This window comes from Equus przewalskii, chromosome 14 (assembly GCF_037783145.1).
Source record: "Equus przewalskii isolate Varuska chromosome 14, EquPr2, whole genome shotgun sequence".
Taxonomy (NCBI): Eukaryota; Metazoa; Chordata; class Mammalia; order Perissodactyla; family Equidae; genus Equus; species Equus przewalskii.
This window is the reverse complement of record NC_091844.1, coordinates 84,342,568-84,357,611: the sequence shown is the minus strand read 5'-3', so window position 1 is coordinate 84,357,611 and position 15,044 is coordinate 84,342,568.

Genomic DNA, 15,044 nt, shown 5'->3' with positions numbered 1-15,044 from the left:
AGGCAGATTCACAGGTGCCCCAATTTCTTTTAAGAAAAGAAAAATACACTTACTCTTAACTCTTAGGAGATTATCCTTCAAATAGCACCAGTTCAGTAACATAGAAATAACTTTTCCTTAATTTGTTTTCCAGTGAAAAATATTAAACAAGCACTATAATATAAATGCTGTTTTTTAACTTTTTATTTTTAGAATGTCATTAGAAACACAGAAAAGTTCATTATGGTTAAGTAAAACATATAAATATAATATCAAAATATAATGGCATAGCTGGACGAAGAGGAAAGAAAGATGAGAACTATAAAGATGCTAATTTCCTCATTTTTCTTAACAGAGAATCAACAGATAATATCTAAAGTTAATAGATCTACAATACCAAAGATATGATCCACGAAAGAAATAATTAATAAGCCGGACTTCATTAAAAGCAAGAACTTCCGCTCTGTGAAAGACATTGTCAAGAGAATGAGAAGACAAGCCACAGACTGGGAGAAAATATTTGCAAAAGACATATCAGAGAGAGAACTGTTCCCCAAGACAGACGAAGAATACTTAACACTCAACAATAAGAAAAGAGACGACCAACTGAAAAATGGGCAAAATGACAGAACAGACACTTCACCAAGGAAGACATACAGATGGCAAATAAGCACATGAAAAGATGCTCCACATCGCATGTCATCAAGGAAACGCAAATTAAAAAATGAGATACCACTTATACACCTACTAAAATGGCAAAAATCTAAAGCTGATGGATAAAGAAATAAATAAGCATATTACCTAAAGATTTGAGCTACAGAAAAACCTGAAAGATACATAAATCAGAAAGTCAACATATGAAAGAGAGATGGAGGAGTCTGAAAGGCATCAATTTCTCTATCTTTCCTAGTTAATACACACAGTCCAAAGTTGACTGATCAAGATACAGGGGTAAAAATAATTCTAGATGAAGTTGTGGTGGTAATTTCTAGAAGAATTAAAAGCAAAAGTGCTTATCTTTAGGGCATGGGGAACCAAGGATGAAGGGATGTCTAGAAAGAGAGTTATTTTTATTTTGTATCCTCTGCTGCTCAGAACGTTTTTTATAATGTGCATGTAGTGCTTTTGTAATTTAAAAAGCAACTTTTTAATCATCAGCAATTTTTCTGTTAGGGAAGAAAACAGCTGAAGGATGAAATCTATGGAAATTTTTCTAGAGCCTAATAATAGATGTCAATAACAAAGCATTGCTGAAAATAATGAATTTTTAAATTTTGAAACGCCTTGAAGTTTTTCTCAAATTGTGAATCTCCCTAAGGGTGTTCCTCTGAGTCCTACTTATCAGACGCACTACTAGGTTCAGATTATAAAAATCTTACCTGTAATTGAAGCCAGCTGCAACCTTTTTGACAAGGACTAATTGCCGATAATGATTTAAGTGCTGTAAATTCACATGCCACGATTGTTTTAAATGGGGGAACCTCTCACAGCTTTCTCTGAAAAGAACTGTTAATCTTTGCTGCTGACTTATCAAATCCTTCAGTCACCTGTTTGCCATCATTTTCATGAGCTGATAACGTGTTTATTAAAGTCATAATGTGCAGGTGGAGGAATAAAGGTCTCGTTTGATGGCACTGGAATTTCATCTGACATTTCTACATGAGAGAAGTTGGCATAAGCATCAGGCTTGGCTATGGTAGAGAAAGACAATAAAGGCGTATGTTATTTTTTTTAACTAAAGGCAAATAAAAAGTCAGCATTTGTTTAATATCAGTAACTTTAGATGATGTGGCTAGGTGAAATCCATAATCTATAGGGTTGTCCCTTTACCTGCTATAAATCAAGGGTCCCTGGTACCAACAAAACTGGGAGTCTGTGGGTCTGTGGTAAGCAGCGTCCCTCCGTACCTGGCATCCTTGTCTCTCCTGGGATGTGTCTGATCTTTTCAACTCTGCTTCAGCGTTGCATTGGTTCCCTTTCTCTGCTCATTACCGGATTTGGGGCACCTCAAGTACCACTGGCGGGGAGTGGAAATTGTTACACCCCTAATTATGGAAAGAGGAGCAGTTCGGCAGCATATATTCAAGAGTTAACAGGGCCTTTGACTTTGCAGCTCGACAGCTGGGATTTATCTAAAGCAAATAAGAATGGATGCTGTGTAAATTTTTAGCCGCAGGATTTAATCAGGGTATTGATTACAACAGTGGGAAACTGGAAACAATCTCAAGGGCTGACAACGGGGGATGGCTCAGACACAGACAAGATGTGCAGTGATGGGTCGTGTGACCCATGGACATCTGGGTTCCACAGCCCAGACACCCACTTACAAGGGTGTGAGCACCGTCACCCTCGACATCCTCCTTTGCAAACTGGCAGGACCAGTACCTGCCTCATCTGGTCCTTGGGGCATTAGAGGGCCCAGGATGCATGAGACGCTCAGCACAGAGCCTGACACGTTGTAAATCTTGAAAAATGCAACTTAGTAATAAGAGTAATAATAATAATGGTAGCAGTGGTAGTAACTGTAACCACAAACATCATGTTGAAGGGGACGCCATACTAACGGAAAAACATCCCTGTGGGAATTAACGGGGAAACAACAAAGTCACTGTTTGACCTCGTTAAAGGAATAAACAAATAATAAAACTGATTATCAAAGTAGAATGTTAATGGTTATTATTCCTAAGTAGTAGAATTACGATGATTTTATTTTCCTTCTGATTCTCAGTATGTGTAAACCTTCCACAAAGAAGGTAGTTTACTTTAGTAATTAAGAAGACAAAAGAAATCACATTTTTTTCTTTTTTTAAAAAATGTTATTTATTCATTTATTTTGGAGTGAGGAAGATTCGCCCTGAGCTAACATCTGTGGCATGCTCCTCTATGTTGTATGTGGGACGCTGCCACAGAATGGCTTGATGAGCCTCGTGTAGGCCCACACCCAGGTTCCGGGCCCGTGAACTTAACTGCTGCATCACCAGGCGAGCGCCAAGAAATCACATTTTTAAAAAATATTCCTGTTTTAGATTACTCCAGTTCACAGAATCTCAGAATTGGAAGAAACTTGCAGTGTTATCTCTTCCAACTCTCTCACTAATGAAGAAAGTGAGGCCCCAGCAAGGGGAGCTGGCTCCCGGGCCCCTCCTCCAGCAGCGAACCAGCCCAGATCCAGGGCTCCCCAAGAGCCCACAGCGCCATTGGAATTCGACACAAAGCATACAGATCTGGGTATCTCCAGGGACAGATCTGTCTGGGCTCTCTCTTCTATCCTGGGCACATGGCACAGTGCCTGGCACATAGTGGGAATTCAATCAGTACCTGCTGAATGAACGCAGGAGTGAATATGAGTCTCCCGTGCGCTCACACGACTGCTCTCTGCTCTATGTTAGAGGACATGCAAAGAGCTGTGGAAGCAGCGGAGAATACTCCTGGGACGTTCCGAAAGGTTGCCCAGAGTGTTGAGCCCGGTCCTGGAAGATGCAGCCAAGAGATCTCCAGCCCAAAGAAACAGCCACACACTGTGAGTTGGGGAAAAGTCTGTTGTTTTAGTACAGCTAGGTCTAAGGTCCAGCAAGACAGTGTGTTATGAAATTGAGAAAAGAGAATAACTAAGTTCCATTCTTCCATTTATTTCTAGGCCCACTTAAGAGGCTAATTGGCTCTTTGGGGAAAATGATCTGAGATAAATTGTTCCTCGCTGGTAGTGGTTTCATGGGTTTTCCGTCCAGATAACATTTGCATTTTCACCAGAGCCCCCACTTGGCTCACAGTAACGTGAGAACCGTAGGTAACTAGGGCGGTAGGCAGGATGGCGTTCTCAGGCGGGAGCGCCTCCGAGAGCACTAAATCACCTCTTCCTGACAGCTGCCAACCCCACCCCAGGAATCGAGCCCGAGAGATTCTGTAAAACAGAACCCTACACACCTTTCCGCCAACCAGCCCAACCCCAGCCCAACCCCACACCCTCAAACAAATGGGTTCCCAGGGACATTTTTATGATGGATTTTTTTCATTATCCTTTTCATCTGCTCTTCTGTAGCTCTTACAATTTAGGAGAGGTTCAAAAAAAACATAGTCACTGATTTCCCAAGACGCGGTTTTTCACCACTAGTCCCCCGTTCATAGGCGCTTAAGCTGCTCCCCTCGGGACTGTTGGAACCCATTATTTCCCTGGGAGACTTGATGTCTGTTTTGATAGGAGCAATTTATCACCCTGGTGAAATCAGACTGCTGTTTGGAAGGCAGGCCTAGGATTTATGAATCCCTTTTCTCTGGGAATGAATTTAATTCCCAGGGGTGGAAGTGGCATTAAAAGATTTGGCCTGCCACACCGGTGGCATTTGAGATGGTGGTTTCCAAAGTGAGTGGCAGCTGAGCCAGGAAACCGTCTTGTGTCCCGTGCACGCTATGTATACACTGTGCTGGAAAAGTCTTCACCCTTCCAAGCACAGAGAAAACTCAGTTTAGTGCATGAAATCCAATTAAATTGGGTATAAAACAATGGTTCTAGCTAATAATGAATTCAAAACAATAAAATTGACTTGCAGAACATTTTCACTCTATTTTTAGTATATATGAGCTTTTAAATTATTATTATTTGAAGATACTTTTTCAAAGTATCCAGTTTTAAGCTCCAGACCAAATTCTTGCCGTATCTGGACCGATTCCTTCCTGCAATTTGTAGTCTAGTATCCTCATATGTATTACAGCCCAGGTAAGTGGTCATGATGCCTATTGCAATCACCTGGGAAGATTTAAAAGCCGTTGACATGCCTGGGTCCCGCCTCCAGGGCGTCTGAGACAATGTCTAGGGCACAGCTTGAGAATCAGGATTTTTTTAAGCTTCCCAGGTGATTCTAACGTATAACCAAGTTTGAGAACCACTGCTATACAATAATGAACTTGATCTATTTGAAACAAGCGTAGCAGAGTTTCAAATCAGACATCCTTCTTATAATTGGTCTTCTATTTTAAATGAACAAAACCGGACTTCCTAAAACATTTCAGTGATCAAGTTGGTAAGTGGACAAATATGCCTTACATCATCATGGGCAGGCAAGTTGTTTACAGGATGAATTGTCTGTATCTTCTTTGAAATTTGCATGCAAATCAGGGATTCTAGCTATTTGCAGTACTTTTGCTCTATAGATTGTTTCCCACTGATCACACAGCTCACTTGCACAGCTTAACTTCAGGCACTACTTGATGTTAGTCCATTGTGCCAAATAATGGTCACTCATGTTCTGCTCCTTCTCTTACTCTCTCCCTCTGCTCCTCACCCATCACCCAGCCACCCAGCCATCCTTCCACCCATTCAAACTTTGCTAGGCACTGGGATTACAATAACGAATGACCTCATTCTTGTCTTAAAGGAGCTGACCATCTGTTGTGGAAAGTGGACAACAGAAATCATAGGAAAGGGTGAGAAATGCGACATGAAATGGTAAGTTGAGCATGCCAAAGGAGCACAGAAGATGGGCACCGAATACTGCATTGGGGCAGGCAGATGGCCATTACAATCACAGGAAAAAGTACCATTACTTCTGCAAAGTCACTTTTTGTATCATTGAACTCTTAAACTATTGATTATCATCTGTAGGACATAGGCATAGAATGAAGCCCACAGTATAGAGGTACAACTATGTGTCTTGGCGTCCTTATGAAGTCATTCATTGGGACTAAATAAACATATGTATTCAATGATTAGGACATTAGTGAAAATATGAAATGTCAGAATTCATACATCTTCTGATTTAGATAACGGTACTTGTTTTGGGAATAACTCATATACCAAAAACTCTCTGTTTTGGTCTTGCTAGTTCCATGCTTCTTTTAAAAGTACAAAGCTTACCTTCAAGGACAGATGTTCACATGAGGAAGGCTGAAACTTAATGGCTGTCACCAGGGTCAAGAACACTGTGCTCTTCCTGCGGCTCCCTTTTAAACCTCATTGACACTGGAGATTTCTTCACATTAGTAGGTCAGCACATGATAAAGTATGTGCCTGTTTTAAGACCAGATGCAGAATACTAGAGGATCAAAGACCATTGCAAATATCAGGAATTCCTAGGCAGTCACCTAAGAGAAATGTCACCAATGAGACGTGGGATAGAATGGGACCAAATCACCTTGTCCACACACTTTAAGTGACGGTTTACAGGGCTCCATAAAAAGTAAGCACAAAATAGGGTCTAAATGAAAAGACTGTGAGTTGGTTGATAATATAAGTGAGGGGGGAGAGGGAGCTCATGTGATGTTTTCCTCTCCCCATTCGAAATGAATTTTGGATCTGGTTTTAATTTAATTTTGTGGTCTTACAAAATTGGAACTCTAGGGGCTGGCCCCAGGGCCGAGTGGTTACGTTCGCGCGCTCGGCTGCAGGCGGCCCAGTGTTTCGTTGGTTCGAATCCTGGGCGCGGACATGGCACTGCTCATCAGACCACGCTGAGGCAGCGTCCCACATGCCACAGCTAGAGGAACCCACAACGAAGAATACACAACTATGTACCGGGGGGCTTTGGGGAGAAAAAGGAAAAAATAAAATCTTTAAAAAAAAAAAAAAAATTGGAACTCTAAGGTACATAAAGGATCATTTAACCCAATATCAATTTATAAATGAAAAAACTGAGGTGCAGAATGGTGAATCAACGTGGCTCTGAGTAAAGGTGAAAGTCAGAAGCAAAACCTCAGGCTTCCAACCTGCCATGACCCTTCTCCCCATGACCTTGCAGCATGGTCACTAAAGGCATGCCTGAAACCCTCTCCAGGACGAAGACCTCTAATTGCCAACGCCTCTCTGAGGGCAAAGCCACTGCTGGTTAACCCAGGCAGTGGCTACAAATCTTGGCCTACAGATTTGAGTGCACAAGAGACATAGTTTACGTATTTTTCTGACAACTGGATTTAATTTCAGAGTCTCATTTTCTCCTCTATAGGATCACTCTGAGGCCTGGAGCACCTAGTCCCAGGACAGCGAAGTGGGGCTGGAGCATGCGTGCACGCGGCCTTCGCTTCCTGCCATTTATCAGTATTCTCCTTCCGTCTGGTCTCCTGGTGTCAGTTCCCTCAATTTACCTCAACATCCTCCTTGTCCCAATGGTGGGCCCTCTTCAGGCACAGTGGCCCCCTAGGCCTCTCTGGCCACAAACTCAACATTCTGTGTTGTTGCTTGTTCTCCAAGCGGGTGAGAGTGGGCACAAGGGGGGACCCGTGAGGAGGCTGCTTCAGGCCTGTCTACCTAAACAGCTGATGAAATATTTCACCTGCTCGGACCAGGGAGACTCTGCATTAAGGCTATTTTCTGAGGCTCTACCCAGGGGATTTCAGGAGTGACCAGAGTCCTCTAGGAGTTCTCAGACATATCCGGCATTTCTATAGGAACGCTTCACCAGCCCCTCCCACCGAGGACCCACAACTACTGAGGGGTGTGTGGATGAAGATAGAGTTCTGGACACCTCCCCAGATCTCTTCTCCCCTTCTCCAACCTCCAGAACCTTTACTTAATCTTAGGGCAACATAGAACAAAAACTGGCCCTGAGCTAGTGTTCTTCCAAATGTACTGTTCATACCCTGAGTTCTTTTGAAATTCAAAAGCCAAGAACTGAGTTCCCTGTTCTGCTGCGCTTGACCTCCCCTGGGGCAATGAACACCTAGCTTCCAAAGTAGAAGAGCAGGGAACAGTAACGAAGAGCAATAGCTCAAATGTGACTCTACCTCACCAAAATCAAGGTGCCAGCTCAGCTTGAGTCCTCACATGGTCCATGGCGGGACCACACTGCTTGTCCATTGCCACACTCTTACCCCCAGACCCTGTCAGGTTTCAAATGCCAGCCACGAAGAGGAGATCCAGAAACACAGGAGACTAGAGAGCACACGCCATCACCCCTCCCAGGGGGAGAACACAACCCGCTAATGGCGTGTCAGTAACGCTTCCTCTGACTCTGAAGGCAGCCACAAGATGAATGTGTCCTCCCCAAGCTTCCCTGTCCTGATCTGTAGCCAGCAGAGAGCACTCTCTACTTACCAAGATTGCAGATAGGGGACATAAGCCCTTAGCAAGTGCGTTTGTATAGTCGTTGCACAATAAATAGCAGCCATCATTTAAACCCTTCTCTTCTGTATCATCATTAATAGCATTTTTAAGATTGTGAAATTTCCACCTGACATCCATCTGGGTTTACCAGCTTGCATAGTGTTAGTAAGGAGACACCAGGTCACAATAGTGGTCACTACACAGGCCACGTGGAGGAAGATGTGTTTGAAAGAAGCCTACATGTGTAAGATTATCTAGGAAATGTGAATGATGACTAACGAAAGCGATTTGGCAAGGGTATGACTCAGAGCAAGCCTGTTTCCATTTCTAGAAAAGCAACTCAAACCACTTGTCTTACCAAGACTGAATCTGTAGCACAACCGCTCTGAGTTATGACCCATCATGTACGTGGTGCAAACCAGGGGTTTCCATCACCCTCCCTGATTCAGCACTTGCTCCCGCAATTCTCACCCGGATGTTAAAAATGCAGACTCCCAAGAGTTCTCGACTCAGAATTGTTGCCAGAGGGGCTTCCAGGAGGAGAAAGAATTTTAGAACACATCAGCAGGAACTGCACCTGAGAATGCTTCCAAGCACGGAGGGACAGTCCGAGTGAGAACAGCTGCGGCCGCATGGGGCCACATGCACATCCTGCCGGATGTGTCCCAGCCTGACTTGCTGCCCAGCACTCACACTGGTCAGAAGCACACAGCAGACTTTTGCCCAGCCCTTGGCTCCATCTGGGTATTCCAGAGATTTCGCCTTTGACAAGGTGTGCTGTTTTCAGGTACTGGTACTGAGTAATCAAACTGACATAACCACCACACTTTCTCATTTTTCATATTCATAAGACTGAGGGGTGTTTTGACTGACAGCCTGCTAAAACTGCATTTTATATAAACTCGGAGCTAGTACTGACAATGCCCAGACCAACACCTCCTGGAATAGTTTCCCTTCAGTAGAACCCCCGCCAGGGTAAACAGTTCACGGTACCAGTGTTCAGATCCAGTTATCTCCAGAACTCTACTCAAGCCTCACCATTCCAAACTGTCTAAAGACCTAGAAACTCACATGAAGTTAATCCAGTTATTCCAATATGAACCCATTAAGTAACTGAGAACCCCAGAAAGCACATTAGCAAATGGTTTCCATTTGGTCTAATAGTGAAATAGGTCAATTACATTTTTTCTCTCTCTCTCTCTTTAAACAAGAAAGTTCCAAGTCACACATCAAGAGCTGGATTAAGATCGAGGGCTTAGCCAAACAACACAGGGATAGAGTAATAGCTGAGCCCTCACTTCCATAGCGACTAGTCTACAGGCTCCATTCCAAGGGCTTCGCTGACATTAACTCTAATGCTCACAACGACCCTATGAAGTCGATATCACGATTAGCCTCAATTGACAAATGAGGAAACTGAGGCACAAAGACACTTAAGTCACAACTATTAGCAAAGCCTGGATTCCAACCTAGGTGTCTGGCTCCTGAGTTCATGCTTTTGAAGACAGATGTTCAAGAAGTAGAACAGGACAGCTCTGGATGCTGAGCTAAAGACAAAAAGAGTTCCAAAGTAAAGGAAGAGAATTTTTGGAAGCATAACTGTCATTACAGACATTTTAAACAAGCTGTCAAAAGCCACAGCCCTTTCTAAGGCAGCAGCATCCAATCATCCCCACACATCACCTCACTCAGGGAGGTTTACTCATTCCATCTTTCTTCCATTCAATATGGCGCTTCATGGTACCCAACCTCAAGATGCCCAGAATGATAACGCATCTTCATACTGAGAATTGGGACTTTGATAGGGAGAAGAAGGGTACTTCCTCTACGGAGATGAGGGAAGTCAATGTCTCTGCCGTCACTCTTAGGGCCATTTGCATTTGAAGGTCCCTAGTACCCTAGCACCACCTCACAGGAGTTCCTCTCAACACATCCTGCTGAACCCAGGCATCCTGTCAGCGGAGGCCATCCATACTCAGGCCAAAGCATATGAAAAAAGAGGCCACTGGCTGGATGCTGGGCCTGGCTGCCTCTTGCCTCCACCACATTCCAAGGCTAGAAGCCGCTACTGGAGGCAGCGGAGCAACAGGCCAACTCACCCTCAGCGAACCATGTTCACACAAACACAGGAAAGATGCCAGCCGGGGCGAAGGCCCAGTCCCTGTTGCCACCTCCAGGTTGGAAAGACACAAAGACAGGTTACCAGGACAGACCTTGAGACGATGCCACCCACAATCAGAGAAGAGGTGTCCGTAAAAAGTGGTAGACCAGAGAACATCCTAAGCTCTGTGGGAATTTCCCCCAGCTCCAATCGTCAGCACGGGTTTAACATTTTCATTGAACACCGCAGAGTATGTCCTCATTAATGACTCGTAAAGAACCTTTTAACAGAAAAACTGTTTTCCGTCTTGACCCAGATACTAAATACAGCACAACTGACAGAGCTCAGTGGAAGGTTCTCGATGTCGGCCAAGTGGTGAGACGCTTACTCACGGAGACGTGCTCAGATCTAAAAGGCAGGGGGCAACCGGCTAACAGAAGCATTTAGGCAGCAGAGCCTGTCCAAGGAGGACATTAGGATATTTTCCCTGAGTTCTCTAAACTAGGTCAGCCTCTCCCCGGCCAGTCCGATGGCATAGGGAGGGCATCGCCACGTCTCAAAGGTCCCTGAAGGCCTGAGACACCCGTCCAATATCATTGAATCTCTGGCTTCCATCCTTTCCACCTTTCACGGTTTGGCACAGTGCTAGGCAATGGAACTGGAGAGCACGACACACAATCAGCAAAAAAGAATATGGTTCAAAGGTTTCTGGGCAGGAAATGTCAAAGAGTGAGGTGTCTTGATGAAGGCAACCAAGAAAACGAAACCAGTCTGGTCTCTGAAACTCAACCGCCTGCTCCCGGAAAAGCCCTATCAGGGCTGCGGGTGCCGGGGAGCCCGCAGCCTTCACGCAGAGCCCCCTTCTCCCGCCTTCTGCAGGCCTCGCTCCTCCCGCCGCCCCCACCTCCCAGCTCTGCAGCCTCACTCTCAGCGAGCGCAAAGGGAGGGGGACCGCAGAGAAAGCGGGTTTTGTTGGTAAAGTAGCAGGTCTGAGATTCTGTGATCTTCCAAAGCCAGGCTCTGGAGGGCTGGGCCGCTCCTCTGAGCAAGCCTCAACGGCGCGGTTCGCAGCCCGGCTGAGCGCTGTCAACCGAGGCAGCGACCTTGCCCGTGGCTGTTTCGTTGCTCATTTTGAGGTGGGCAATGGGTCCTTTCACTGCTCGGGCCACGGGGCAACGCAGGCCGTTAAAAACTTGTATCGCTGGTGATGCTTTTAAGACTTCATTAGAACCGCCCGGGAATAAGGAGGGGGGCGCGCCCGGACTGCAGTGGGTGGCGCCCGCGCAGGGGCACCTGGAGGAGCTCCTGGCAGGGGCGGCAGGACGCCGGGCCAGGCCCCAGCTGCAGCCTCGTCGACCACGAGCTTGGGGAGCTGGCCTCCCCAGCCCCGGGGCTGCGCTGCCTCGGAACTGGCCAGAGGGGAAACTGAGTCCTGGTGGCCAGAGGGTTTCTAAGAACTCAGTCCAACGGGCGCTCTCGCGCGCGCTGGGGACTGATAGGAAGTTTAGCCCGAGGTCACCCGCCGAGCTGGTGGGAGTGCACCGCCCCGCGCCTGCCCGGGTACAGGGGGCAGCCTGGGGCACGCCGGGCGGCCTGGAGGTCCCTGTCGGGCCCGGGGTGGGGGCGCAGGGGCTCAAGATGCCGAGGGTGGCGGCGCGGGGGTGGGGCGACGGCGCCGGTCACCAGGCTGCACCCACGCCCGGGGTGACTGCAGCACCTGCATGGCAGCTGGGCGCCCTCCCCTCTCTTCACGCCTCCCAACCTCCGCTCCTTTCTCCGCAAAACTTCTGGGTCCCTGCCCCGCGCGCCTGGACCCTGGAGCCCGGCTCCGGTCCCAGCCCCAGGGGGTGGGGACAGGGAGTGAGGCTGAGCACCCCAGTGCAGGTCTGTGCCGCAGCCAGAAGTCCTCACGCCTTCCTATCTTGACTAACTTTGCTGAATGCTTATATATAGTCTTTGCAGAAAGAAGTGTTGAGAAATAAGTAGGGTCTCATTTACCTATTTAAGTGTATTAAATAAATAACTGAAAATAAATCCAATTACACACCCCAAGCCAGGTTTTAATGGCTTTCCTCACGGGGGTTAAATCCATAATGTGAAATTAAACGGAAAAGCCAGAGCCTCGTGGAAGGGGATGTCCAGAAGCAACAGCAACAGAATCTGCCCACGGAACAATCTCCTTCCTCATCTGGAGGCGCCGACCAACAGGAAAATAGCGATAGCATTCCTAAAAGGTTAGATAACAACAGGTGCCGCCTACCTGGTATTTATCTTCTTGGCTTTTACTTGCTAGAAATATTTATCCTTTAGTACCTGCTATACTATTTAGCATCTCATAGGATTCCCCGGCCTTTTGTGCTGCTGGGTGTTTTTCTTGTTACTTTCCTTGTTGATGTAAGTGAACAGTTTGAATTCCACTTAAGACCTGTGAGCCATTCTCCCCACCTCCTTCCCACAGTCTACCCTCTCTTAACAAGTAAAATAAAGTCAATTTTCCAGGTGTTAAGTAACACTGAATAATAATTATATCATCAGCATAAAAATTAAGTGCTGGGTTACACCACAGGAAAATACCTTGCATTTTCTGTCTGGTTTCTATGTTATTTCTTTTGAACTCCCAGGGATCCTGGCCCCACCGTTGCAATGTTTAGTTACTGATTGATTTTTAGTGTATTACTTGAAAATCCTGATTTCCAGCTGAGAGAATGAACGCATTTTAAATGTGACATGCAAGCAAGTTAATGGGATGGAGAGGCGACTTGAGTAACTTTTTCCTTTCTACGGATTTGTTACTCCAGGTGGGAACTGGGTGACCAGCCATGCTGTAGACTGACTTGCCATTTATCTGCCTGCCTGCTCCTCTGGTTTCAGAGGTTAGCTTTGTGTTTACGACATATTTCATACTGAAATGAGGATTATTACTTTGCTCACACCATTACTAAATGACACAGTAGAGTGGACGAAGGACATCAATGTGAAATGCTCATGCTCACGCAGATGCCAAGCCAGAAGGAGGAAGCACGTCAGCCCAGGCCCCACACCCTGCACAGCCCGTCAGCTCCTACTCCAGCGCCAGTCTGTGACCAGACCAGCTTCTGTAAGTTGGCCTAATGGAGTTCTGACTCTGGACTGACATCAGGGTTCCAACTCAGGCCTGCAGGCAACATTTGGGCCTTAAATCCCACCCACCTCACCACCTGAGCCACAACTGCCAAACACACTGACTCAACCAGGCAGAATTTCGCAATGAGTTGCATAATATTTGGATCAGTGGCATAAACCACATTAGCCTTGCAAATGGAATTTTCAAAAACCAGTGGGGCCCCAAACTTCTATTTGGCTCTTGTAGTTGCACTAGTCCCTTCCACCTTAGAAATGTCATGTCCTCCCATCCCGTCCTGCAGGTTTCTTTCCACTACTCTCCACACGTGCACACATGTGCATCCCACACACCAAATTCATCCAAGTGTCCTTCTCAACTACTGATTCCCTAAAGCAATGAGAAAGGAGGGAGTGATTTTGGACTACTTTGTGATTTCATTTGGTCTTTGAAACACTGCTTATGCTGTGCCGTTGGTGAGATAAGCATCATTCTTCAGTGCCCTGCGATATATGTAGCATAGCGCCTGGCCCATGCTCAGTGCTCAGTAAACATCTCTTGTTGGACCCGCAAGGACTGGAAGAGCCTCTTATTTCCCCTACATTTCTTCAATTTGAATGTCCCTAAGAGCTAATAGGTTTGTTTGGGTTCCTGATTCTCTTCCACCCCCTCACTCTTCCTTCATCCCTGAGGAAACCCACTGTATGAAAGCTAGCCCGTCCTGATCAACATAAGCGAGCCTGCAGCTGGATTCCACAAAAGTAGGAACCCGGGTTCCTCTGAGTCAGCGAGCAGGCAGCCTTGAGATTCACCTCCCCCCAAAACAGGACTATTTTCCCCCTTATCTCCTCAAAGGTCTGAAGTGGCTCAAGTTCAATAAAAACTGTAGTCTCCGAGGCCAGTAATATCTCCGAGTGCATGAACAAATAAATCAAAGAATAAAGAAAGCTACTGCCAATTGTCCCTCTTCCTTGCTGTACTTTTCTCCCTGTGTTCCTAGGTCACTTGTTTTAGACATCATTTTTAAAAAATTGAATTAATTTTCAGTTTTCAATCTAATTTTGATTCATTGGCTTAGTCATTGAATTTTAAAAACTCGCAAAGGAACTGGACCCTTCAAATCTAGTCACTGTCCAGATGAGATTCCTTACACCTGATGTAATAGGCCAGTCTATTTTAAAGTCTGAATAAATATCAAGTCACTTTTGGCAGCCATGGAGGTTACCTACCATGACATCAGAGTGCCCAACCCAAACAACGCTACAGAGATGTTCTGTCTCCCAGACATGAAGAAGCCAGTGTTTTGAGCTATTTGTTTCCCCAGCCTAAAAGGCCCTCTGCCCTCCTCCAAATCTTGCCCATCTTTCAAACTTCAATTCAGGTCCCACCTTCTCCATAAAGTTTTTCTAGCCTACTCCAGCTCTCCTGAATCTCTTCTGCCTCTGAATCCAAGATCAATTCCAGTCCTTCAAATTAGCATTTAATTATAAGGCTGTCTTGTTTTGTTCTCCATGCTTCCAAGTGGATTATTCTGGCTTCCCAACATGGATCAGAGTGGGCAGGGCCCATGTCTTCATGTCTTTTTATTTTTCTGGGTTCTGCCCAAGAGGAGCAGGTGTAGACAGAACAGTAGGAGGGGTTCAAATGTCCTTGCTGATTGGTTGATTAGATCTTTTCACCAGCGGTCGGTCTCCGAGGCAGGAATCTGCTGTCAGCGGGCTTCTGCCCTGACCTCATTACAACCACATGCGGCCCAACTGTACTACCTTTTCATGGATTCTAGTGGCGAAGTTCAAGGGGAAAATAGTGAGCAATGGTTACTCGCAATGCAT